Source organism: Penaeus japonicus, unplaced genomic scaffold (genome assembly GCF_977035675.1).
Source record: "Penaeus japonicus unplaced genomic scaffold, GWHDUDI00000001_assembly GWHDUDI00000020, whole genome shotgun sequence".
In the NCBI taxonomy this organism is placed as follows: Eukaryota; Metazoa; Arthropoda; class Malacostraca; order Decapoda; family Penaeidae; genus Penaeus; species Penaeus japonicus.
Window position 1 is genome coordinate 41142869 of NW_028234422.1, and position 5000 is coordinate 41147868.

General features: G+C 36.3%; 1 protein-coding gene across 1 annotated transcript in view; it reads right to left on the bottom strand.

Annotated features, from left to right (window-relative positions):
• LOC122245044 (putative glutamate receptor) overlaps window positions 1-5000 on the bottom strand; it is an 80257-nt gene that overhangs the window by 52730 nt on the left and 22527 nt on the right. The gene's annotated exons all lie outside the window — the stretch shown is intronic.

Below are 5000 nucleotides of genomic sequence, written 5' to 3' on the forward strand. Positions count from 1 at the left end.
TTCCCAGAACGTTGGCACGAGTGTCACGACCGTCTACAGGTGGATCCGTCGGTGGAAGCTGGAAGGACACGTAGATAGGAGAATTGGTGTCACGGAAGCGAAAGTTTTATATCCGTGTAGAAAGGAAAGTGTTAGTAAGAACAGCATGCCTTCTATATCGAGAGGAGAACCACCCATGAGTCCATTCAGCAGTCCCGCTGTGTGGCTGAGGCCGAGCCATCCATACGACCCGCTGTCGTATCGGATCGTGAGCAGAGAATGTCCCTCAAACTTGTTGTACTACTATGATGAAGGCTTCAAGTGGGGTTTCAGATGGCCGATAGAAGTGGCTCCAGAAGGAGCGGCGAAGAAGCATCTTTGGAACGCCGGGCTCTTTGTGGCTGTTGGATCTTCGGCGGAGGGCCTGCCGAGAAAACATGAGGCACCTTTAGATGAGCGAATCCATAAGGAATATTAGATTATAGACGTTGGTGGTTTGATGGCAGTTACCAAGTTGTCAGTGATTGTATCTAAAAAATGTGTTTGTTGGATTAGTAATATTTAAGAACTATTGAATAAAAAACGGGGAAAAAATTGACGTTTCCAGGTATATATTAATAAAAAGATTAAATTCAAGGTACATTAATCTTTGGAAATTATCAGTGTACTGTATTGGACTTAAAAAAAAAACTTTTTATTCATGCTGTCCGGTATAATAAACGGCCTTATCTTTAGCCTTGTTTTTTTTCCCATGATCTACCTTTGTACAACTATATATATATATATATATATATATATATATATATATATATATATATACATATTATATATATATGTGTATATATATATATATATATATATATATATATATATATATATATATATATATGTGTGTGTGTGTGTGTGTGTGTGTGTGTATGTGTGTGTGTGTGTGTGTGTGTGTGTAAATATGCACACACACACACACACAATGTGTATTTTCTTGTACACATACACAAATTCATGAAAAATTAAACATCATAGCAACTAACTCGTTCTCCCACTTCCTGTGAATGACTTCCATAAGATTGTTATTGATATGAGCTTGCAACACTCCACAGCTGGATGCCGATTCAATGGAGAGAGTGTTGGTGATAGTAACTGCGGCGTTGAATATCATGATGATTTCTGCCTCCCAGGAGCCTCGCCTGCCTGTGCTAACCCTCGGTCAGTCACGTCTTTTTCGTTATAGTGGCTATGTGAACCAATAACCTAGTGTAGGGTGTTATTTTGATATAATCATAATGGGGAAAATGTATATGGAGTTAGGCTCTATTTTCACCTTATCATTATAAGGAAAATACATATTGAGATATACACGATCTTCTTCTTCCGATATATATTTTTGCAAAATATATGATAATGCATATGTAATTTTCATCTGTTTTTTTTTTTTTTTTTTTTTTTTTTTTTGGGGGGGGGACTATATTCGAAGGTTTCCATGGATAATGCACATATCTCGAGTGATATATACATACACAATATAAGTGCCCATACTGACATTCATGCTTAAAAATATGACTTGTTAACAGGAAGTACTGACGGCGCTGAAGGTGATAAGGAAGCCTCTGAGGCGGTGAGAAAGGTACTGTCTGTAGCGTCCGACTCCCGTTGTTTGTCCGTTGTTATCGGTGATGGTGACCCCTCAACTGACGCTCTCCAGCTGGTAAATTGTCCCCTTGAATTGCATTCTTTTCTCCTTCGTTTTAAATCCAATTTTGAAATGTATAACAAATTAGATTATGATAGGTTACCAGCTTTTGTTTTTCTGGTTATGGGGACCTGAAGAGTCTCCTCCATTTCCAAGTTCATTATTTTTTCCAAAGCGTAATCCAAGGTTTCAACCCCGTTATCCGGAACATATCATATATCTCAAGAGACTAGATCTTGATCAAAGTGAATAACACTCAAGAGGAATGCGAACAAGTGTCGTATTTGGTAAACAGAGTTTGCTTCTTTAAGGGAACGAGGCATAGCGAAACAATTTGACGCTTTTACCATGAGCTTAAGACTGTCTTTGGTCAAAAAAGGTCGCCATGGTCATCTCTCTGGAAGCAAAGTGGTGGACTTGGAAGGGGAGGATTCTGTACCTCGAGGTCTGGAATTTTTGAATGCCATCTTCTTGTATTTCGTTTTCAGCCCAGCTTTAGAATGGAGAGGGAATGAAATATTGATATATTTTCTCCCTTTTTTCCCTTTCTTTATGAAGGAGGTGCAGCGAGGGCTCGCTTCCACGGGGGTGAGCTTATTCCAAATAGCATTAAACGGCTCTGATGTTAACACGCAGCTCAATCGGATCATCACAGAAGCGAAGAGGGTATAGTGATTCACTTTAATGAATAACTCATACTGCATCGATTAAATTACTGTCATATGTATATATATTATATATATATCATATATATATATATATATATATATATATATATATATATATATATATATATATATATATATATATATATATATACATATACATATATATACATATATATACATATATATATATATATATATATATATATATATATATATATATATATATATAATATATATATTTACCTCTATATTTACACTTTCCGAGAATATATATCCTTAAAGCCAAATATCGGGAGACCTGTTATTTTGCTGTCCTAATGGGCTGAGAAAATTTCACATGTGCTTAAACACAAATGGAGGAGAGGAAGGTGGGAGGGGGGGGGGGGGGGAGATGTGATTTGTAAGCTTGGTATATTGGGTTTGAAGTCCTGCCTTGTTTCTTTTCGAGAACTATGCCGGTGGAAGAGTACCATTTGAGGAATAACGTAATGTTTCAAGTAAAATGTGTAATTACATACTACAAGCTTATATATTAAATAGTTTTTCTTAATAAGAAAAATGTTTATCAGTTTTGCGGTAAGAGAAGACATAGGTTTTTGATTTGATTAGAATAATATTTTTAAATACACCCAAATGATGAATGCCCCCACGGTTTTCAAGCCTCATTCAAATTAAGCATTTCCTTACATCCCAAACTAATCTAGAGTATTATAAGATGATGCCCTTACGATCTGCGATGATTACTTTTCGAATAGAAACAGGTAGCTCATTTGCACAACCGTCTGAAGATGTTTACAATTTTTATCTTTCACGATGTAAACATATTTCAATATGTGTGTAAGTATTAACATAAACACGTTTACATATGACATATGAATGTTACTGGAAATATTCATATTCATATGTGTGGTATGTTGAAATCTGTATACATGGTAAAATGCTTAAGTCCCTGTAGTAGGCTATTTGTGCATTTTACTATTCAACTAATATAGAAATTCATATCATGAAATAGATCTATAAAGGAAAGTAAAGTGTCAGCTGGGCTGTTGATTTTTTTCTTTGTAACGTATTGTATTTTTTAAGATTAGACCAATAGTTCTCAGCTGTTGGCTCGAGGTAGTCCAAGGGCGTCCTCTATATCTGGTTATTAACTGGGAATTAGTGTGTATATATTTTTATAGCTATTGAAGATTCAGTTTAAAAAATCTTAATAAATGATTGGCCATTCATTTCATTGTAAAATTTCCATTTAAGAAATATATTAGACATAAATTTCATATAATCTTTCAAAATTCTATTTTGAAATAAATATATTTCCAACCATAATACTCTTTGTGGTTGCCTGATTCATCCTTGCTCAAAAAGAAAGAGGTCCACGGTGTCTTTTAAAAGGTCTTTGTATATGTGGTCTCAAACTGGGCTGGTGGTCCATAGTCTGAAATAAGCTGAGAACCACTGTATTAGAACAAAGAATTACTTTTTATTTATATTTTTTTTTGTTTTGTTTTGTTTAATGAATACTGGCTGATCAACATTTAATAACATATATAATAATAATTTAATAACGATGTACAAGAATGCAAATGTAGACTGCAGTGCCACCATTCGGGAACTCCTCATCACGGTCTGTTGACATCCGTGTAAACTCTAAAACATACTTTTGATTCAATATAAACAACTTTACGGCTTGTAATAGAGTGTGATATAATCGCCCTTTATAAGGCGTACCTGTCAGTGTGTGTACGTATATGAATATTTATCTTTCTGCTTTATTTTTCGTTATTTACATCCATTACGACCAAAAATGAAGACGATTATTGGGTTCTTAAACGAGCCAACAAGATCAACGTAATAAGAGTAAACCCGAAATTTTCACAAAGTATACGACTTGCATGTTGAACTTAATGCAGAATCAATTGACGATTTTCTTCTCAGCTGCGCGAGTTGTCCTGGTGTGTAAGTGTAGTTGTGGTGAGTGACAGCCCGGCCTTCCTGACTACCTTCGCCGTGAGGTCGCTGGAGAGCCAGTTCCTTGTGTGGTCCACGAGGCTTTTGCTCGTCACCCACCTGGGGCTACAGGAGGTCAGTCACCTCCACGAGGCCCTTTCCATGATGAATGCCATGTTGATGACCTTTCACCACGACCAGGGACTTACAAGGTAACGAAGCGCACAGGATGTAAGTCGAGTTGAATAGCAAAGAGTCAACAAACAAACAGTCATCAGAACTAAAGTACATACATTGTCTAACAGTGTCAATAGTGCTGCGATTTAATTATCAATAATATCTTGCTTCCATGCATCGATTAACTTATCATCATCATTGTCTTTTCACAGTTGCACTTTCTACGTGTACATGCCGTACAGCCCAGCAGGGGAAGAGGCGCTGCAGGTGGCGTCGTGGGCGTCGCGTCGCGGTCTCGTTCTCAGGGAAGACTTCAGGCTTTTCCCGCAGAAGTTCACCAGGAAAGTTATTGTTATCATTATTGCTTTATTTCTTTGTCGATGACACTCTATTATTGATTTTTTTATTAACCAAGTGATGAAGCACTAATTACTTATAAATGTCAAAGGTCTTAGCGGTCTCCGTTGAATATTATCATTTCAAATCACTATAGGTCACTGCTCCCTCAGGTGAATTATCAAATTAAATATATATTATTC